We start from the raw sequence: 22,903 nt of genomic DNA, 5'->3' as shown, positions 1-22,903 counted from the left end.
AAGAGGAGGAACTGCATGGGTGAAGGTCAGTGTGGGACTCCCTGGGAGGCCTTGTGGCAGGAGGGCTCCACAGACACAGTGATGCAAGGGGATTAGGGCTCCTGAGAGGCATGGTGGTTTCTGGTCCAGAGCTCAGGGAACCAGTCATCCGAGATGCATATCCAGTGCTCCCCAACTCACTCACTGTGATCACGTCCCCAGTAACAACTCACATGTGACCCTCAGGCTCTCCCTTCAGGAATGCCAGACTTGACACACAGAATAAAAGGTAGGGACATGGGAGAGACAGGGTTTGATTTGCTTGGTGGAGAGAGAAGGGTTGGGGAGGGGGCTGTGGGCAGCTCACCTGGAGGGACCACGCTGCCTTCTCCAAAGACCCTTCTCAGCATCCCAATAAAACAAGAGCTTTGTGCATGCAGCCTAGACTCCTCCTAGAGATTCGTGATGCTCAGGTCTGAGAATCCTCCAGAAAAGAAGCCTGTTTCAGGAAGTTGGTTTAACCCAGCATTCCCCAGATGCTCTGGCATCTGCTCTCTCCTCCCCCAGAACAGACGCGCCTGAACCTCGGGGGAAACTGAGCGTCCATGGATGGAACTCAACAGCATGTGGGCTCGGGAGAGGAGCATGACCCCCGCCTTCCCCGCCCCCTCCACCCCCGCTCGAGGTTCTGGTGCTTCTCCAAGTCCCACTCACTTCCTGCTGCATCCTCGGCCCTCAACAAACGTCTGTGGATGGAGACAAGAAGCTCGGCGTCGGAACTGCTCATTCCGAGGGACCATCCTTGTTGCCTAGTCTTGGCTGGGATGAGTTTCTGCTTTGGAGGCTAAAAAACAGCCGGAGACGAGCTGTCTGGAATTCTTGTCCATGACAGACCCCACCTGGGGCGTCCAGAGCTGGGGTTTGGTCCCAGCCTTCAAGCCAGGCGACCCCACCATGCTGGGGCAGCCACACCTTCAGCCCTGGCTTGTCCCCTGGCTGCTGCTCTATTTCTACACTGAGGGTCACTGGCTCACTGATGGAGGGAACAAAGCCCCCTCTGTAACAGCCTTCTGGAGGGTCCAAGCCAAACCTTCAGGGTTAAACTGAGAGTGAGGGGTGGGGTGGGAGGCTCCGGCCCAGCCTCCACGGAGCACAGATGCTTAGTTTGCAGACGGAGGGGGAGGCACAGCTGGCTGGCAGCTCTGCCTTCAGAATCCACTGACAGTGGCAGCGGAGCCAGCAGGAGGGAGACAGTTATCCCCACGTCCCATTAAAACCTCACTGTAGCCAGAAAGTTTGGGGAAATTGCAATGCAATTTTGATGGGGGCAATGAGAGGGGAGGTGTTAAGAGAGCAGGAGAAAGGCAAGCGCTCCCAGCACCATTTGCCCACTTTTGAAAGGCTTCCTGGTGGGGAATATCCTTAAATCCAATAGCCACTGCTGAGGTCCTCATGTGGCTAACTACCATTTTGTTAAAACAAGAAAACAACCAGGAGGGATGGAGTGGGGAAAGAGGGGTTCAGGATGGAGGGGGACACTTGTATACTGATGGCTAATTCATATCCATCCAGGGCAAAAACCATCACAATATTGTAAAGTAATTATCCTCCAATTAAAATAAACAAACAAAAAACAATAAACAGACAAAGCTGCATTTAAAAGATTTCAGTACCACCATCTCCACCCAGCAGCCCTGCGTGACCCTCCCACTGACCTCAGGTGATGGTCCATCCCCTCTCCTCCCACCAGGATGGGAGCAGGGAGTGCAAGGCAGTGTCCAGCAGGGGCACCAGGAGAGAACCACATCCCCAAGGCAGAGCCCCCTGTCTGTCCTGCTGAGAAGCACCTGGCCCGGGTCAGACGAGACCTCTCCCTGCATCTTGGCCCCCTGAGCTTGCCGCAAAGTCAGCACATAAAGAGCCCAGGCAGTGATAGCTTTGGGGCCTGTCCCCACGACTCTAAGGGAGCCAGAAGACAGACCTGAGGGTGGGAGGCACAGGGGAGGGGAGGAAGAAGGGAGATGATGGGGAAACAGCAACTTGTGACTTTGGTTTGGGGTCCTTACAATATTCAAACGCATGTTCTTCAGACAGGATTTTCAAGCACAGGCTTGAGACCCAGTCAGAGAGAATAAGCAGGAAACAGAAAAGTGTTCAAGTTCAGTCTGGGAAGTCAGAAGTCAGGAATTTCCTGCAGGTTCAGAGACCAGAAAAGGTATTATCATCCCACAGCTGTTTGGAGTCAAGGAGGCATCCGTGGGCCGCAGACTCAGAAAAGGAGGCTGAACCTTTCTAAGGAGGATGGCCTTCCAGAGAGACGGAAACCTGGCTTCCAAACTCATGATTCCAACCTCTTTGCCTGAGGAACAGCCTCTAAGAAGGAGTCTGAAGATTCTTTCCACAAAGGCCCAGATGTTAACATTTAGGTTTTGTGACCCAAACAGTCCATTAGCCTCTGCCATTGTGGACTCTCTTGAGAGTCCCTTGGACCAGTCAATCGTAAAGGAAATCAACCCTGAATATTCACTGGAAGAACTGACACTGAAGTTGAAGCTCCAATACTTTGACCATCTGATGTAAAGAGCCAACTCAATGGAAAACACCCTGATGCTGGCAAAGATTGAGGGCAGGAGGAGAAGGGGGCAACAGAGGATGAGATGGTTAGAAAGCATCACTGACTGAAGGGACATGAATCTGAGCAGACTCCAGGAGACAGTAAAGGACAGGGGAGTCTAGTGTGCTACAGTCCATGGAGTCGCGAAGAGTTGGACACAACTGAGTGACTGAACAACAACAAATTGTGGCTCAGAAGCTGCCAGAAACTGATACAAGTAAGCAGGTGGGACTGCGTCCAAAGAAACAGTGGACACTGACATTCAAATTTCAAAGAATTCTCACATATTATGAAATAATACCCTTTTTATTTTTTCAACCATTTAAATGTGTAAAAAAATTTTTTTTCTTAGGTCCCATGATGTACATAAGCAAAAAACAGGCCATAGTTTGGCAGCCTCTGGTCAACAACATCAAATGATCTCCATAGGTTTTCAGATACAATGTCCGGCATCTAACACAACATTACCAGACACACCAAGGGACAAGATCCAATGAACAAAAACCAAGAGAGAAAAACAAAAGTAGACAGAAAAAAGTAGTCTCCAGGAATATCCAGGTTGCATAGTTATCAGGCACCAAGTTTCAAATAACGGTGACCTATCTTTTACTGGGCTTCCCTGGTGGCTCAGACAATAAAGAGACAGTTGGTTAAATCCTGATACCTTACAAGTATGTTCCCTACACACGAGCTTTCAAGTTGCAAACTTTCAAAGATGTGAACATGCCTTCCCATGTCCAATCATGTAAGTTAGTGCACATGTCTGGTGTACATGGTCAAGTGCGTGCCTCCTCTACCAGTGGTCGTGCGTTTGTGTACTTTACTGTACAGTGTTGTATGGAGCACAGCATCTTTAGTTCAAGCCTATGATGTCCAGACACTAGCATAAAAGGAGCAGTATGGAGTCGATCATGTTATCTGGATGGTCCTGGTGGCTCTCAACCCATAATTACTGTCTCTGCACTGATCATGTCCGTGGCATCCTCTCCCACTGAGACCCCTCACCTTCTACATTCTTGCCTCTGTTGGGATCTCCCTGGGGAAGTTCTGCACCCCTTAAGCACAAAACAAGCCTGCCCCCTTTTCACGCACCCATCTTGATGGATGTCCCCAGGTTCTTCTGCTCCCCTCCTCATCCCTGCCCTCCTTTGGTGAATGATGCGCTCTGGCTTTACCTCTCATGTGTTTGATGGAGTTTGCTCTGCCCCAAGCCCTGCACTCTGTGGAACCTGTAACAAAGGTAGGGAGAATGCTTCCATCCATTCAGGTGGTGACTGCCACGTGTGCCGTCCAGTCCAGGTTTGTTGTTGTTGTTGAGTCACTCAGTCATGTTTGATTCTTCGCAGCCCCCACGGACTGCAGCACGCTAGGCTCCCCTGTCCTTCACTATCTCCCAGAATGTGCTCAGATTCTATTGAGTCGGTGATGATACTCAACCATCTCATCCTCTGTCACTCCCTTCTTCTCCTGCCCTCAATCTTTCCAGCATCAGTGTCTTTTCCAACGAGTCGGCTCTTCATATCAGGTGGCCAAAGTCTTGGAACTTCAACTTCAGCATCAGTCCTTTCAGTGAATATTCAGGGTTGATTTCCTTTAGGATTGACTGGTTTGATCTCCTTGTTGTCTAAGGGACTCTGAACAGTCTTCTCCAACACCACAGTTCAAAAGCACAAATTCTTTGGCGCTCAGTCTTCTTTATCGTCCAGTTCTCACATCTGTACGTGACTACTGGAAAAACCACAGCTTTGACTATGCAGACATTTGTTGGCAAAGTGATGCGTCTACTTTGTCTAGGGTTGTCATAGCTTTCCTTTCAAGGAACAAGTGTCTTTTACTTTTATAGGTGCAAACTATTTTACAAGTTACAAGGATGACAAGGTCACCTTCTGTCTCCATCTTTAGCACAAAAGCCTGAAGGACTGTGAGGCCACCAGGCTGTCCTGCCCTGATGACTTGAAGTGGGTCCACACCTCCAACTGCTTCCCTCTGGTGCATGTGGGTCCACACGAACACTCACACATGGGCAAACAGACACACACATGCACATGCCTTTCTGAAACACCTCTCTGATACAGAGCCACTTACCCGTGGCCTGCAACCATCCATCATCTGGGTCACAGTGCCCCTTTGTGTACACACTCCTAGTGATCAGACAGATTCCCCAACTTTGGCTCCTTCTGGTCCACCTCTTATCAGTTCACAGCCCCTTCTCATGCATGTGGAAGGGTCCACCTGACCTCTGAAACCTTGCACTAGAGTCAGGCAGACAGAAATGCTCAGAACCTGGGATTGCAGCGTCTCCTACTTTGGCTCTTTGTAGAGACCCAAGGTGGCGATGTGGTCTCACTTTTGTGGATAAGAAGCCCTACTGTCTGGGGACAAGGCGGCTTCTCCAAGGCAACTCCTCAGGAGGCTCAGCGCAGCTTGAAAGCAGTGCCCGATGCCATGCCCTGCATGGGGCCCTCATCCCGAAAGCCTTCTTTGGTCCCACGTGAACTGGCAGGGTGGGGTGGAAGTGTGCCATCACCTGTTTAAACTTCTGAAGGGTACTTGACAATCTGGCCGAGAATCAAAGTTAACAGGGTTGAAACCACAGAGCCCTCCAGGCGAAATTGCATGGCGGGTTGGGTGCACCGGCAATGCGATTTTGGGTTGAAAAACTATGCTACAGGTTGAACTGTGACCTCAAATGACAGGGTGAGGTCTGAGGCCCCAGTGTCTCAGAATGTGACCTTACTGGGAAACAGGGTCAGGGCAGATGTAACCAGCTGTGAGGGCACACTCAGCGGGGTGACCTCTGATCCGGGGTGACCGGTGTCCACAGGCAAGGACACAGAGAGGGCACACAAAATGGAGAGAAGACAGCCACGTGACCCCAGAGGCGGCGATCAGAGTGATTTGTTCCTGAGCCGGAGTCATCCGGGAGCACACCCCTGGTGCCTCCTCGACCTTGATCTTGGCCTCCAAGCTGTGAGAGTCCATCTCTGCCGTCTGAAGCCTCTTAGTCTGTGATGCTTTGTCACGACAGCCACAAGAAACTAACACGAATGCAAAAGGCCAATTTCTGGGCTCAGGCAGTCGAACCTCCACAGAAGGGGCTTCTGTAAAGAGGCCCAGATGGACGTGACGCAGTCTGTCTCATCTGTCGGCGGCCGGGAATAAGCCTCTTCTTGGCAGACTGCCCTGGTGCTGTGATCCTTGACCTCGTGGGCACACCATCCATCCCATCATCACAGTGACCACAGGGACACAGCCCCTCCCAACGCAGCGTGGGGCGACCACTGGTGTACTGCTGTCTCACCTGGGACACCCAAGGCCACCAGCTGCCTTGTCGACTAAACTCCCAACGAAGGGAGGCAATTTCTCGATCTGGGAGCATTTTGAGAAACCAAGCTGTGAACAACCAAATGAACAGGCAAAACAAAAGAGCCTGGGGTTCATTCCACTCAAGCACCTCCAGCCAAGCTGGTGCCCACTAAGCAGAAAAAGAAGGGAATTTGTAGGGAACCAATGTATGGACACCAAGCGGGGAAGGAGAGGGTGGGATGAATTGGGAGATCGGGACTGACGCATATATACCCGACTATGTATAAAATAGGTAACTAATGAGAACCTACTGCCCAGCAGAGGGAACTCTACTCAATGGTCTGTGGTGATCTAAATGGGAAGGAAATCCAAAACAAGAGGAGACATATGTGTACATACAGGCCTTCCTGGTGGTTCATAGGTAAGGAATCTGCCTGCAAAGCAGGAGATAGGGGTTTGATCCCTGGGTTGGGAAGGTCCCCTGGAGGAGGGCATGGCAACCCCTTCCAGTATTCTCGCCCGGAGAATCCCATAGAAAGAGAAGCCTGGTGGGCCACAGTCCACGGGGTCGCAGAGAGTCAGACGTGACTAAAGTGACTTAACACACACACACACACACACGCGCGCGCACATGTATATGTATAGCTGATTCACTTTGAGGGACCACAGAAGCTAACAACATTGTAAAGCAACTATAAGCCAATAAAAATTAATTAAAAAAAATTTAAAGCCCACAAAAAATAAAGAAGGGGATTCGCTGAAAAGAGCTGGTACTAAACATGAGTGTCATCCTAAGGCATACACCTATTTTCAGTCACGGTGTGACGTCAGCTTACAGCAGACTTCGAGTAGCCACCATGGAACAGTCTGGGTCCTTCCACCGCACAGTGACGAGCTACCTACCATGTGTGGGGTAGTGGCCACAGCCAGGAGCTGGCAGGCATTACACATGGCAGTGCTTACTCTTACATCAATGATCTTGCAGAACAGGTGTAGAGGGTTGAACAGTGCTGCTCAAAGACGTCACCTTGCTTGGAAACAGTCTTTGCAGATGTAGTTAGTTAAGGATCTCCGGTATTCTGGACTTAGGGGTAGCCCTAAATCCAATGACAGGTATCCTTAAAGAAAATAGAGGGAGATTTGGGACAAACAGGCATGGCGGTGGGGAATGCCATGGGGAAACAGAAACATTTTGAGAGTGGAGAGAGGCAGCCTTGTACAGCGCCAGGGAATGCCTGGAGCTCCCAGTAGCTGAGAGAGGCAGGAAGGATCTTCCCTGGAGCCTCCGGAGCGAGCACATCCCCACCCACACCCTGATGTAGGACTTCTGATCTCCAGAGCTGTAGTGAAAAGTGAAAGTCGCTCACTCATGTCCAACTTTTTGCGACTCCATGGACTATACAGTCCATGGAATTCTCCAGGCCAGAATACTGGAGTGGGTAGCCGTTCCCTTCTCCCGGGGATCTTCCCAACCTAGGGACTGAACCCAGGCCTCTCAAATTGCAGGCTGATTCTTTACCAGCTGTGGGATGGTACACTGACCCCTGCTGGGCTGCAGATCTGCTGTCCTTGGTGCTGACTTTTCACAGCAGACTTTACTGTCCTCACTCTATAAGGAGGGAAGAGAGCTGATCCCGGCTGCCAGGTGCCTGGTAAGTGGCAGAGTCCATGTTCGGATTCAGCTCAGCCTGATTCCAAACCCATGCTCTCTCCACTCATCCTTAAGTTCCAGCCGAACACCAACCAGGCCACTCCACCAGCAAATAGAGGCACCTGGGACCAGGACTGGAGAAGGCAATGGCAACCTGCTCCAGTACTCTTGCCTGGAAAATCCCATGGACGGAGGAGCCTGGTAGGCTGCAGTCCATGGATTCGCGAAGAGTCAGACACGATTGAGCAACTTCACTTTCACTTTTCACTTTCATGCATTGGAGAAGGAAATGGCAACCCACTTCAGTGTTCTTGCCTGGAGAATCCCAGGGACAGGGGAGCCTGGTGGGCTGCTGTCTATGGGGTCACACAGAGTCGGACACGACTGAAGGGACTTAGTAGCAGCAGCAGCAGGGACCAGGACTTTCTGTAAGAGAATGAGTTTCCCAGACTCCACCTGAGATGCCCCAATGACCCACCTTTTGCTAGAGCCAAAAGTGGAAGCGACGCTCAGACTTTGCAGTTTTCTGAGGCAGCCTTTCATCTCCCCCTCTGTGCTCCACCCCAGGCTCCAAGACATGCATAATTCATTCCTGGGCACCAATCAACTGTGAGGTGCACAGCTGACTGGCAGCGGGAGAGTCCTAGCAGGAGGAGGGGGACCCCCAGAGGGGCGAACCCTCGAACCCCTTTCTGAGGGCTGTACTTTATTATTTTCTAATCAAAGCACCCAGATCCATACCTGCTGTCAAGGTTGGAAGGCGGGGGCAGCAATACCCCCAAGGCCTCAGAAAGCAGAGAGAAAACAGAAGCAGGAGCACCTACTCCAGGCTGGGAAGAAGCAGCAATCATCCCCAAGCCTCTTCCGCACCAGAGCGCTGAGCCGAGGCCCCGGAGCAATTAATTTAGGAAATTGTCATCCTAGGCTCTCTAGCCGACTCCAGACCTTGGAGGGGCTGTGACGACCATTTGTTATCATTACACATTGTTATTTAGTTTGATTGCCTGTGATTATTCTGATTATTTCAATTCCATTGGCAGAGGGGGCAGGCAGCTGCAAGTTCCACCGGGATTGGCTCCTTGGTTCCTTCCTTCCTTCCTTCCAAGGAGACTTTGAAGGGCTCTTTCCTGGTGTGGTGGCATCAGCTTGAGGTGGGGGGATGGGGTCTGGGTCCCCGGGCCTAACACGTGGGGCCCAGGTCCCCCTCCTCTGAAGTCCCCATGACCTACCTGCTCTGTCTCCTTTGCTTTCCCGCCCCTTCAAGGTGGCGTCCTCACCCTCTGGCACACAGCTGCACCTGGTCTGAGGCTGGAATCTTTGTGTGGGCATGTTGTATGTGCACACGTGTGTGCCTGTGTGCACTGCATGCCTGTGCACATGTGTGCCTGCATCTGCCTTGAGATCCACCCCTTCCCTGAGCAGTTCGAGCAGGCCCTGGTCCTTCTCATCAGGCCCTCAGCATCACGCTCTCTGATAGAGTTTAATAATTGTTCTGTTGATTGATTCATTGACCTTGGGCAAACCACTTAAATCCTCAGCCGACTCATCTGCCAGAGGAGAAAATGTGTGAGAGGTCCTTTAAAACTCATGAAGCATTGTACAGACATAAGGATTATCTCTGGAACTAGGAACAGGAGACATGGAGTTCAGTGCTTGGGAGACAAGGCCCCTTCTGGGTCTAAACTCGCATGCACGTGACTGCCCTGGACACAGTGACTCAGGCACTCAAAGGGCCCATTTGGTCCATGCACTCCGCTGTCCTACAGAGGGTCACAGTGGCATTGACAGGAAGCCGTGAGTCTCTGCTATCCTCTCTCCCACACTGTTCATACAGATCCCAAGGAAAGACAGCGATCACTTCACCGCCCATCCATAGCTGCAGTCCAGCCTCCAGAGCACCTGGGGGACCATCCAGCATGCCGCAGCCCCTCCTTCTCCCATAATTATATCATCAAGACTGAGCATTACTGAAGTCAGGAGGCCAATTATCCCCCAATCCATTTTGAGTAGGTAAGTCAGGAATTGTTCCTGGTGAGACCTCCTGTGGATGAGGTTGAGCCAACCTGACCTTCACTATGCAAATCCGCTCCAACTGCCCAGAGCACTTAAGGGTTTAGGTCAAAAACTAAAAGACAAACTCCTTGGGGAAGGCTGGGGGGAAGAGTTGGAGGGAATTGTTCACATATTGTCCACAGAGCCTGAGCTCCCTGCAAAGCCTCAGCATTTGCCTGATGACCTACTGCTAATGAATGAATGAATGAGCGAATACACAGACACCTGGGAGTGTGTGTAATTGAGGAGAGCAGACAGATACCTGCAGTTTCCATACAGTTTGTTTTCCCTGTTTCTCCAACCGTGCAGAGCCCCCTTCCCTCCATTCTCTACAAACTCAGATGCTGTCTCCTGACCCCATCATGGGCCTCCTCCCTCAGCCCCTGCCTCCCCACTGCACACAAGTTCCTGGCTAAGCAGTGCTGGGTTTCCAACCTTTGCTGGAGGGACCTCGGTCCCACATCCTATAGCCCCAGGGCCTCTGATGATATTCTTATAACCTAACAATAAGGAGCCCAGATGACCCCATGGGTCCCACAGCAGAGAACACATTTCCTTTTTAACAAAAGCCTCTCACACCTAGCCGGGGGTAGCTGTTGGTGTGGATGGAGAGAGCGCTGCAGTCATCCTGGGGCCACATTTCAGGACCCCCTCCCCCGCAGTCACATTCTGGAGGCAGTTATGGAACCAGTACAGGGTCTCCAGGCACATGGGACCTGAGGGGCATCTCCCAGAACGTGCCAGCACACCCGATCTACCTGTTCAGGTAACTGGAAACTAAAATATCGTTCAGAGGGACAGTCATCATTCCCATCACTGCCTCACCTTTTTTTTCTACAAGGAAACAACTCATGTAGGAATGGCCTCTGAATTCCAGGACTTCGAGGAAAAAAAAACAAGAAGTGCAAGTATTGTCCCTGAGCTGTGCTTTAACTGACAACGGGTCACAATGTTCCCCTTACGCCTTATGTTGATTCCAACAACAGGAACACTTTTCTTGTCTGTGTCTGTGTGCACATATGCAGGGAGAGGCTGAGGGAGGGGTTGCAAAAGGTGAGAGGTTTTTATATTTAGCTACTTCACTTCTCATTTTGAAACAATTTCAGACTTAAGAGGAAAGGGGCAAGCCCACATGCCTGTAACCAGAGGCCACCCCGGGATTTGCCAATGGTCCTGCCACAAGATCCAGTCCCAGACCACTCGTCCCTTTTGGCTTTGACTCATCTCTAGTTTCTTTCCATTGGGAAAATTTTTCCTGTCTTTCCTAGACTTTCACAAGCTTAGCATTTTTTAAGAAAACAGAATAACTAGGCATTTTGTAGCAAGTGATTTTGATTTGACCAACATGTCCCCCGATTTGTGGATTTAAGGGGAAGTCACAAAGTGAGGCTGTGTGCTCTGTGACTCTCACTGGCCAGAGCAGAAGGTCCCTGGTAGGGCAGCAAGGACCACGGGGCCCAGGTGGTGTCCACCGAGCATCTCTGCTGCAAAGTTACTCCCCTACCTTTGTGAAAATCAGCATTTTCTGGGAGACAGTCTAAGATGTAAAGTCCTGTGGCTCTCCCAACCTTCACCCACTCATCAATACTTCTGGTCTGAGTTAATTATCACTATGAATGTGCGAGTTGACTGCATGCCTAGTCCTCAGTCGTGTCCAGTGCTTTGGGACACCCTGGACTGTACCCCCACAGGCTCCTCTTTCCATGGGATTCTCCTGGCATGAATGCTGAAGTGAGTTGCCATTTCCTCCTCCAGGGGATCTTCCCGACCCAGGGATTGAAGCCACGTCTCCTGCATCTCCTGCTCTGGCAGGCGGATTCTTTACCACTGAGCTACCTGTGAAGGTAGCAATTGTTTAATGCTATTGTTCCTTCTGCCTTTATTAGCTGGCATCCTGCCATCAAGAGAGGGGCCTTGGGATTTTCCTGGTGGTACAGTGATTAGGACTCCTCATTTCCAGAGGAGGGAGCATGAGTTCAGTCCCTGGTTGGGGAACTAGGATCCCACATGCAACACGGCCAATAAACAAACAAATAATTTTAAAAAATTAAAAAACAAAAGATGGGATCTCTTCATTTCTTCATCCACCCAGGCAGCCCTACTTTATTCATCAGGTTATGCCCTCCTCTCTTGTTTTGTACCTGGAATTGTCTCAAGTTCGGCCAGCGGGAGTCCCTTCAAGCTGGCCTCCATCTTTGGGACACATCCCGTCAGTTCTGGGAGTACATTCTTACCCCCAGGTACAAGGGGTTCCAGGTCTGGCTTGTTCCTTCCCTGCCCCAGCCCTGGAATCAGGCATCTCTTCAAGGAGGCCTTGCGCCTCAGCAGAGAATGCAGGCTAGAGACTTGCTGCTCCTGGGCCCCATAGCTGGGGAGACGTCTTGATGATTACAAGGGAAACCCTGAGTCTGTACCAATCTCTCTGCAGGGGGTTAAACAGCGCCCACCATTCCTATCTACCCAGAACCTCAGAATGTGACCTTATTTGGAATAGAGTCTTTGAAGATGCGATTAAGTGGAGGTCACACTGGGATTAGGGGGATGTCCTACATGCAATGACTGGTATTGTTAGGGGAACCACTGACCAAAACCACCCACCCTGGTCAGGCACCATAGTAACCACCTGCGTGGGTCATAAGAGGAGGTCCTGGTCAGAAATGCAGAACTAACAAGCTACCACCAACTGGAACAATTAGAGAAAGATCCAAAAGAGTGAAGGGGCATCCGAGGTGGTTCAGTGGTAAAGATTCCGCCTGCCAAGAAGGAGACGCAGGTTTGATCCCTAGGTAGGGAAGATCACCTGGAGAAGGAAATGGCAACCCACTCCAGTATTCTTGTCTGGACAGAGGAGCCTGGTGGGCTACAGTTCATGGGGTCACAAAAGAGTTGGACATGACTTAACGACTGGAGATGCCAATCCGTATGTCCTACCAACTTCCCAGAATCCTCCTTGCCAGAATCCACCAGCAAGTGATGCACATGCCTTCAGGAAGGATCCGGAGTCAGAGTGACTGGCCAGAGACAATCCAGAAATGAACCCAATTACCATAAAACCCGAGACTGCGAGCCACGAATAAAGTCTCTTGCTTTGTCATCAGGTGTCTCCTCAGACAATTCATTTCCAAGTGCTAGATAAGAATCCACTCTTGGGCTCCTGAAGTAGTCCCCCTTCCTGTAACGAAACCCTTCTAAGAAGAGAGACACACAACACACCCAAGGAGATGCTGCCGAATGCAGACAGCGGCAGAGATTGTAGGAAAGAGGCCACAAGCCAAGAAACAGCCTGACCCCTAGAGCCTGGATGAAGCAAAGAAGGACCATCCCCTAGAACCCCCGGGGGTGGAGCTCGACCACGCCCACACCTTGATTTCGGACTTCTAGCTTCCACAACTGGAAGAGAATAAATGTCTGCTTCTGTAAGTCCCCCTCCCACCCCCAGTTTGTGGCACTTTGTTGCAGAAGGCCCAGAAAACCAACACAACCCGCAAATGCAACCCACCCCTGCAGCTAATCCTCAGTTTTCCACTCTCATATCCCCGGGAGAAACCTTGCCTGTCTGCCCAGCTCTGTCCCCCGCAGGAGGCTGATCTCCAATCCCACCAGCCACTGCCCTTCTCTGACACACCCTGGAATGGCCTCAGCCACGTGCATCGGCAGAGAGACCACACCTTCTCTGAAGCTGTGGAGTCCGATGGTGACTCTGCAGTTAGAATTCCCAGAATGCCTTTCTGCTCCCAATGCTTCTGATGAAGATTTGGGGCCAGAAGCACGATGCCCTACTCCTCACCTGTAAGTCCTTTTTTTTAAAATTTTAAAAACTTATATGTTTCAATGCTATTGTCTCAAATCACCCAACCCTCTCCTTCTCCCACTGAGTCCAAACGTCTGTTCTTTACGTCTGTGTCTCCTTTGTTGCCCTGCACATAGGATCATTGGTGCCATCTTTCCAGATTCAATATATATGTTTTAATACACGGTATCTGTTTTTCTTTTTCTGACACTCCACTCTGTATAACAGGTTCTAGGTTCATCCACCTCAACAGAACTGATTCAAATGTGTTCCTTCTTACAGCTGAATAGTATTCCATTGTGTATATATACCAGAACTTCCTTATCCATTCATCTGCTAATGGATATCTAGGTTGCTTCCATGTCCGAAACATATACATTAGCTACCATATGTAAAACAGATATCCAGTGTAAAACAGATATCCAGTGTAAAACAGGTATCCAGTGTAAAACAGATATCCAGGTGCTCTGTGATGACCTGGAGGGATGCGGTGGGGGAGGGAGGTGGGAGAGGGGGTACAGGATGAAGGGGACAGATGTACACCTATGGCTGATTCATGTTGATGTATGGCAAAACCATCCTAATACTGTAAAGTAATTACCCTCTGATTAAAATAAATAATTTAAAAATATGATAAAAATACACATAAAATCTATCTTCATCTTCCTTAAGCATGCAGCTCCGTGGCATTAAGTATATTCACACTGTCCAGATACCATCCCCACCATCCATCACCAGAACTTTCTCATCTTCTCAAACTAAAATTCTGTCCCCATTAAACACTAACTCCCCTTCTCTCTCCCCACAGCCCCTGACTCCCACCCTTCTAATTTCTGTCTCTCAGAGTTCAATGACTATAGGGGCATCATATAAGTGGAATCATATAGGATTTGTCTTTTTATGACTGGCTTATTAAGGCTATGGTTTTTCCAGTGGTATTGTATGGATGTGAGAGTTGGACTGTGAAGAAAGCTGAGCGCTGAAAAATTGATGCTTTTGAACTGTGGTGTTGGAGAAGACTCTTGAGAGTTCCTTGGACTGCAAGGGGATCCAACCAGTCCATCCTAAAGGAGATCAGTCCTGGGTTTTCATTGGAAGGACTGATGCTGAAGCTGAAACTCCAGTACTTTGGCCACCTCATGCGAAGAGTTGACTCATTGGAAATGATCCTGATGCTGGGAGGGATTGGGGGCAGGAGGAGAACAGGACGACAGAGGATGAGATGGCTGGATGGCATCACCAACTCGATGGGCATGAGTTTGAGTAAACTCTGGGAGTTGGTGATGGACAGGGAGGCCTGGTGTGCTGCGATTCATGGGGTCACAAAGAGTCAGACACGACTGAGTGACTGAACTGAACTGTTTCATTAAGCATAGTGTCCTTGGGGTTCATCAGTATTGCAGCAAGCATTCTTCTTTCTATAAGGCTAAATTATATTTCATTGCATGGATGGACCAGTTTGTGTATCTGTTTATCCATCCAGGGCCACTTAAGTGGCTTCCACCTTTCAATTGTTGTGAATCATGCTGCTGTGAACATATGTGGACAAATATCTCTCGAGTCCCTGCTTTCCATTCTTTGGGGTCTATGGCCCATCATATCCTGTCCACCTTCCAAGATGAGGGCATCTGAGCTCTGCATGGGGACACCCAAGCTGGGGGAGGATCTGTACTAGCAGATACCTGCCCCTAGTAGGTGAGGATTCCCTGGTAGCTCAACAGCAAATGCAGGAGACCTGGGTTTGATCCCTGGGTCAGGAAGATGTCCTGGAGAAAGGAATGACTATCACTCCAGTATTCTGTGAGGAGACGACTCATTGGAAAAGACCCTGATGGTGGGAAAGATTGAAGGCAAAAGGAGAAGAGTTCAGCAGAGGATGAAATGGATAGACAGCATCACTGACTCAATGGATATGAATTTGAGCAAATGCCAGAGGAGATGGTGAAGGACAGAGGAGCCCAGAGTGCCGCAGTCTGGGTCACAAAGAGTTGGACACAACTTAGCAACTCAACAACAACAACCTCTAGGAGATACTCAGTGGCCAAGGATATAGGAAGAGATGCTGAACTCTGGTGGAAAAGCAGAAGCAAATGTTCCTTTGACCAAATACACAACTCAAAGTCGGAGACAAAGGCCACTGCAACCCTCTGTGCCGTCAGGAACAGAAGATACACATACAGAAGAACCCGCTGCCTCCTTCCCATCTTCAGATGGCTTCTTCTTTTAAAAATATGCTCAGAGGGTCATTTCTGTGCAGTGAGAGAACACGGAAAATACCAACAACTCGTGTGAAATACCAGCCAAGATGACTCAGTAGGAAAAAATAAAATGCAAATTGATCTCTGCCTCTCGGGAACTGATTTAAGAATCTGTTCAAAATCAAATTAACTTTTTGACTTATTTCCCCAGAAAACTCGGCAGGCAGCAATGAGACCTCAGGTGAACACTCTCGCCTGGGAAACACAAGAACACGGGGGGATGGTCACCTGGCTTCCAGGAGCTGTCACCCAGCTGTTGTGTCGAATCCCATGGAGAGAGAAGCCTGGCGGGCTGCAGTCAATAGGGTCGCCAAGAGTCAGACACGACTGAAGCAACTTAGCATGCACGCACGCACAGAGCACCAGAGGTACAATTACTCTCCATGTTCTACATGGAGGATGAAAAAAGAAAGCTTATCAGGGCTCAGCTCAGATGGGGTTTGGGGATAGCTAGGGAGGGAGGGTCTCATTTCAGTCTTATTTTGCAGTACTTTCTGTAGACAAGCACAGCAGGGAAGGGAAGGAAGAGATCACTTCCTGCTACAGGGGATTAGAGAGAGATTTGTGTTTGGGGAATATCCGTGGCCAGAGCCTCTGGAGCAGGACGCCTCCTGCAGGCAGAGGACAGGCCTGGAAGGAGGAGGGTCCCTGTAGGCCATTCGTGTAGGTGACTGCAACCTTGAGCCCAGTGAGGGAGCATGCTCTTTCTTCATAGGCAGTGGGGAGCCGTTGATGATTCTTGAGCAGGGGAGTAGTAATGCCACTGTATGCAAGCTATTTTATGAACTGTATGGAATAAACCCTTGTGTTCTTCCCATGTGCCAGGCATGTTCTGAGCCCTTTACAAGTATTGATTCCTTTTGCCCCCACAGCACTATGAAGCAGGCATTTTTCATATCCCCATTCCACAGGTTAGAAAGGTGAGGTGCAGAGCAGTCAGGCGATCACAGCAAGGACCCGGCGGAGCTGGGTTTTGGACTTGAGGAGACTTGGCCCTCTTCTCTTAAGCCTGGTCCCCTGGATTGGCCGGGGTTGGCCAGGATAGAGGACAGAGAATTAGGACCTTCAGGAGACAGTCAGGCAGAGCTGGCTGCTGACCCAGAGACGCAGGGATGGGTGGCCCCCAACACATCACGCCTGCCCTTGAGTACCTCCCAGGGTGGTGGCGTGACAGACTCCTCTAAGGCAGAGCCCCAACCCTGGGACCCTGTGTGCCTCACGCCATCCCTCCCGCTCCCAGAAGAGAGAGTCAGGACAGGAGACAGGATGCTATCCAGTCTGAAGTGATTTGAACCCAAACGGCTCTTCTCAGCTTCTCTGTCTAGCAGTGAGGATCCCTGGATCCCACTGAAGGCCTTTGGGGAGGCCCCCACCTCTACTAACTAGCCGAGCCCCTGTCCATGTACCGAGCAAAGATGGGTGGAGGTTCAGACAGCACATATGGACCAGATGACCTCTGATGGGGACACAGGAAGGTAGGGGAGGCACCCTCCTGGGCTCTGGGAGCAGAGGAAGCCCCTGGACCTTGGAACCTGTGCAGAAGGAGGTGAGAAAGCTGCCCCACTCTGGCCCTTCCTGGAGGCTGCCTTTCTTCTTCCTTCCAAGGATGCTCACGGAGAGTTCACACATCATACGGGGCATCAGCCCTGTGGGTCTCTCTGCCCGGAGAGATGGAGAATGAGATCACATGCAATGGGGATGTCGTTGGTTCCGTCTGCCTGAGGATGTGCAGCTGGTCCCTGGGCAGCTAGGGAAAGGGTCTGCATTTCCCAAAGCTGCTAAGGGGTGCTGCAATGTTGGGGTGTGGGGGCTTTCCTGCTCCTCTCACGCACTGTCGCCCCCTCCCATTCTTCAGATGCTCTAAGCGTCTTCGCTGGGACCTCCCGGGGCCGCAGCACCTCTGGGAGAAGCAACAGAAGCTGGGCTCTAGCCGCTGAGAACAGAGGCCTCCTGAGAATGGGTCTGATTGGGCCAAGAGGAGGGGGCAGGCCAGGGCCCCAGGGTGGGAGGATTCAGAAGGACGCTTAGGCAAGGATAGCCAAGGGACGGTGGACTCTATATGTGTGTGTGCTCAGAGGCCCAGGGCACTGGGAACAGCAGTCCTTTGGGGCCAGGCCAGCACTGGGGTCAACCTTGGTGACAGTCACAGACTCCTTAATTTCTTTTAGTCTCCGTTTTCTAGTCTGTACTATAGACTCCAAAGAGTTGCTGAGAAGATTGAAGTAGAAAAGGCCCAGGCTAGTGCAGTGCATTAGGCTTCCCTGGTGGCTCAGTGGTAAAGAATCTGCCTGCAATGAAGGAGACCCAGGTTCAATACCTGGGTTGGGAAGATCACTTGGAGAAGGAAACGGCAACTCATTCCAATATTCTTGCCTGGGAAATCCCATCAATAGAGGAATCTGGTGGGCTACAGTCCATGGGGTTGCAAAGAGTCAGACATGACTTATCGACAACAAGGTGCATTGCATTACAATACAATCCCTGAAGTCCAGAATCCCGACTCCAATCCATATAGGCTGTGTGACCTTGGGCAAGTCACTTAACCTCTCTGTGCTTCTGGTTTTGCCACTGCTGAATAAGGATCAGAGGAGTGTCTGTCTCTGAAAACTGCTGTGGGTTCAACAAGATTTAATTCAAGCCAAGCACTTGGCTTTTGGTGGGTACGAGGTACATCTAAATTATTAATATTGAAGGCAGGAGGTGTACACTGGACACCCCCGCCATTTTCTGGGGCTCACATAATGTGTGGCTTTCTTCCAAGTAGGTGCAGCACCCCAGTTGGCACCTTCCGGTCCTGCCCCCGGAACCAGCACCTAAGGTTCTGTAGATCTGCAAGTCCGTATGTAGATTTTCATTGTCATGGTTGAAAGGGCCTTTAGCAAATTGCTCCCGCTTTTTTTCCCTGGGCTGAACCCAGTCGATACTTGGACGTGATGGGTTATAAATGCAGCTAATTGGCGCTTCGGCGATGCCAGGCGATCACGGCACAGCCCTCACAGAGAACTGCTCTGCTCTGCCCTCCCCACTCCCACCCCGACTCCTTTGATCCACATTTCATAAGGGCAGCTTGCCCTAGAATTATGAGCACAGAAATCAGAGCAAGACTCTTCCGCGTTCTATTTCTGGCTGACACAGACGATGGCTGTGGGCAGATCACAACACTAGAATCTTCTCTGGAATCTGGGAAGTGGCACAAGTCACAGTGGCCTCGTCCTGCCCCTGCTGGGCCACGGAGGGGACACCCAGGAGTGGGTCAGGACACCCTGGACCTTCCCTGCAGGTCACGCCCACTGGATTTCCTGTGCCTGGGAGCAGGGTCAGCCCTCCTCACCGCACTTCCGGAACAACCAGAACGGCCTCTCCGAACAGGGCAGGCACCTGCTCAGTTGTATTTGGTTCCCACTGGGCTAGTCAAGGACTCCCTGAAGACCTGAGGGCCTGGCAGAGACTATTCCGATGACTGTCAAAGCCCCAGCTCTGATCACAGACTGGGGCACTCCATATATTCCCGTAGGTTTGAAAGAATGAATGAATGAAAGAACAAGCAGTAGGGATTCCCCTGGACATTGTCTCCCTCCCTGCTTCTACATCAGGGATCTGGAGATGATGGTTCTCAGGGCCACTGGGGCCTTGCACAAAGACAGAGCCACAGTCTCCCTCATGCATGCCGTCTGAAGAGAGCATTTCATTTCTATAAAACAATGTCAGTGACTTCCATGGTGGTCCAGTGGCTAAGACTCCACACTCCCAATGCAATGGGGCCCGGGTTTGATCCCTGGTGGGGAAACTAGGTCCCACATAACGCAACTTCAAGTTCCCAAAGAGATCGCACATGCTGCAACTAAAGAGCCTACAGCTTTAAGAGCTGCAACTGAGACCCAGCTTAGCCAAATCAATAAACAGTCAAAAATAACTAAATCAAGGGAAACTGAGTCAAGCCCCGTGAGCTCAACTCACCAAGAGCAGAAGGGGAAAGACTGGGTTGGGAGCAGCCCACAGCAAGGGGGCCAGGAAATCCCACAAAGATTCCCGAGGTAAAAGTATGTCAACAGCTTTTCAATTGTTCTCCATGCCAACATTCTCTGAAATACCCCGCTGGGCAGAGAAGAGTCCCGGATCCTATTTCAGTTCATCCGTGAGGACACTGGAGCCGGAGAGGCCACAGGTAGATGTCCAGACTGAGATGGATGTTGGGGAGGGAAGTTCTCTGAGGATCTCCTGGGGATGCTCTGGAAAGGATGGCAATGCAGTGTATCTCATGAGGAGCTCCAGCGTCCATTACCCTCATGCCAAGGGAGGCCTGGCAGGGAGGTCACCCCATTTTACAGGAGTGCACACTGAGGCCCAGGGCTCCAGGCCCAGCCCAGGTCCTTCACGGGGAGCAGTGAGCCGCCTCGCTCCTGAGTTGCTTCTACTAAGCTGCTCTGTACTGCATGGCACCACGCACCACGGGCCACCCGGAGTGAGGGTGACGCTCTTGTTTATGCTGGCACTCATGAGGCTGTCTGTGGGCAAAGCGTAGTTCTGAGGGGCCTCCCCTACGAGCCCCAGCCATACCCAGCACAACTTCCCAGGACTCGTGAAAGCTGGTGGACTGGAGCAGGGGTGGGAGCAGAACTTTGGGACAAGATGCTTCTCTTCAGCATCCACATGCCAGTCCTTCCCCCACCCCCTCCCGGGAGGCTTGACTTGCCCAGGTCAGCCACATGGCATCTTGGCCCAGTCCTAAGATGAGCGGGGGGCTTCCCTAATGGTCCAGTGGTTAAGAATCCACCTTGCAAATCAAGGTACACTGGTTCGATCCCCAGTCTCGAAAGAGTCCCCATGCCATGGAGGAGCTGAGCCTGTGCACCACCACGATTGAGCCTGTGCTCTGGAACCCAGGAGTCACAGCTACTGAGCCACATGCCACAAGCACTGAAGCCTGAGTGCTCTAGAGCCTGTGCTCCGCAACAAGAGAGTCCACTGCAATGAGAAACCTGTGCACTGCAACTAGAGAGTAGCCCCCACTCACTCCAGCTAGGGAAAAGTCCCACGCAGCAGTGAAGACCCTGACCAGTCAAATAAATAAGATGAGATGACATCAGAGTTCTCTGGACCTGCAACGGCCTATTCTGTACACTCTCACCCCCAGGGTCCTACCTCACCATGCAACCCTCTTCTCAGGCTTTCTGGGGAAGAGGGGGACACATCTGTCCCCAGACCCATGTGTCAGGGGCCCTCTGAGCAGATGTATGGCTGAAATGCACCCTGGGGGGCTGTGGAAATGCACTCCATCAACCCCTGGGGCAGGGGAATACACTCACATCACTCTCCCCCTGAAGCCTTTCTCCCTGGAGGGCATGTCCATTCCTGGCTATCCCAAGGCTCTGGGGGCTCCCCCTCTGTTGCTATCACAGCTGAGGTTAGACAGAGAAGCGCTGGCCTCCAGGGAGGGAACTCAGAAGATGGGCAGCTTGGAGATGACACTGCTGGTGATGCACCCCCAAAGCCTCTTGGCAGATGTTGAGACCCCAGTACTCCAGGAAGGCTCAGACCTGAGACAAAGAATGGGGAGAGGGCACCATTCCAGAGCTGATGTGGCTTTGTCTTTTTTTCTAGAAGCTCCAGGCTAGGAGGCCACTGTCTGAGCTCATTTGCTGCTGCCCCAAGGAGGCTGAGACTCTTCAGGAGCTGGTCCTTCCGGAAATCCATACAAATAGCACCCAGTGTTGGAACGAGCTTGCCCCGTGAACTTCCATACATCGCCAACTAAGCTCTGGGGCCGTGGTCCCTTAAACCACCTGCTTCTTCCTCCTTCTCAAGTTGTCCCTGCAACTTTGACTTGACATGATGGCAGGCTGACTGTGCCCACGGTCCCTCCACCTGCCTGCCTGCCTTGTCATGAACTTATCTTTGCTTTCTCTTCAGCTTTATTCAGATATCATTGACAAAGAAAGTCAAATATAAAGCCTACAAAAGGATGCTTTGATATCTTTTTTTACTTTTCTTAGCTCTTGGGGGGCACTTAAAATGCCAAGAGGAGGCTGTAGCTCTTCCCCAGAGATGACATCTGGAAAGAGTCTGAGCAAATGTCAGCTGTTCAGTTACTTCCATAAACAACAACAAAATGTTCTTGTAGCAGAAGAACCACTTCTGGTTCTTTTAATTGTCTTTTAATTTTGGGAGCTGAATCTATGAGTGAAACTAAAGAGAGGTACCCAAGGAAGATGACATAATTTCTCCTTGGAGGAAAAGGAGGAGTGCAGGCAAAGTTTGATCCAGCCACTCAAGGGACAAGAACTGCTCAAGGACAGAGTGTGGAAGGCGGCTGCAGTGTTTGTCCTTCTCTGCACACCTTTGGATGCCCAACTCCACCTGCACTTGATAGAAGCTCCAGAAATGCCTGTTTCTACAGGAGCACAGGGCTGCCTCCATCCAACAGGTGTGGCCTCATCAAGGGAAGGTGTTTTCCTCCTTGGGGGAGGCATCCTCCCCTCAGGCTCTGGCTCTGGCCCAAAAGGCGGGGCTCGGGTTCCATGGTACCCTCTCCAGCTGCAGAGTAAGGAGGCCCCACATTGTTCCTGTGTCTGGACCAGCAGGTAACACAGCACGCCTGCCAGGGATTGACATATCCAGTAGGAGAAGCTGTGGCTCATGTTTTTGCTTGTCTTTAAAATGTGCAAAAATGAGATGAGATCAAGAGGAAAGTAAGTGCTTCCCATCCCCTACTTCTTCTCCAGGCACTAGGCTAGGTGAGCTGCAAGATTAATCCTGGCTTCTGGACTGGCTATGCCAAGCTCGCTGCCTAGAATTCTCTTTCAGTGTCTTGCAGAGTCATTTTTTTCCCAAAGCCAAAGTCAACAACAACAGCAAACTTTACAAGAACCTCTGCCGCAAACATGCAGCAGACATGCCTCTATTCTTTCCCATCTCCTCCTCCAACAGGTTGTTAAACAATCCACATGTGATCAAAGGAAACTTCTAGAAACTTCTGTTCCTGGTGATAAGGAGGCCCTTCCCTCTGCAACAGTCTTACTAAACACCCACCTCCTCAAGGATTTGCTCTAGTGGGGCCACACAGACAAGAATGTCTGTGCATGCTAAGTCACTTTAGTTGCATCTGACTCTTTGCAACCCCATGTATTATAGCCCCCTAGGCTCCTCTGTCCATAGGATCTTCCAGGCCAGAAAACTCGAGTGGGCTGCCATTCCCTCCTCCAGGGGATCTTCCCGACCCAGGGATCGACCCCGCGTCTCTTATGTTTCCTGCA

General features: G+C 50.9%; 1 protein-coding gene and 1 long non-coding RNA gene across 6 annotated transcripts in view; one reads left to right on the top strand and one right to left on the bottom strand.

The window, feature by feature from the left end:
- Positions 1-22,903, bottom strand: part of AJAP1 (adherens junctions associated protein 1) — a 136,233-nt gene that overhangs the window by 36,406 nt on the left and 76,924 nt on the right. The gene's annotated exons all lie outside the window — the stretch shown is intronic.
- LOC110127092 (uncharacterized) lies at positions 10,282-21,595 on the top strand. 2 transcript variants are annotated; one of them, XR_011490148.1, is made up of 3 exons: positions 10,282-10,368; positions 18,415-19,815; positions 21,252-21,595. It is a non-coding gene; the product is annotated as an uncharacterized lncRNA (long non-coding RNA). The 2 variants fall into 2 exon arrangements; XR_011490147.1 differs by having other exon boundaries at positions 10,283-10,368; positions 18,412-19,815.

The sequence above is a fragment of the Odocoileus virginianus genome, chromosome 11, assembly GCF_023699985.2.
Source record: "Odocoileus virginianus isolate 20LAN1187 ecotype Illinois chromosome 11, Ovbor_1.2, whole genome shotgun sequence".
NCBI classification, from domain to species: Eukaryota; Metazoa; Chordata; class Mammalia; order Artiodactyla; family Cervidae; genus Odocoileus; species Odocoileus virginianus.
This window is presented reverse-complemented; position numbering and strand designations above follow the sequence as displayed.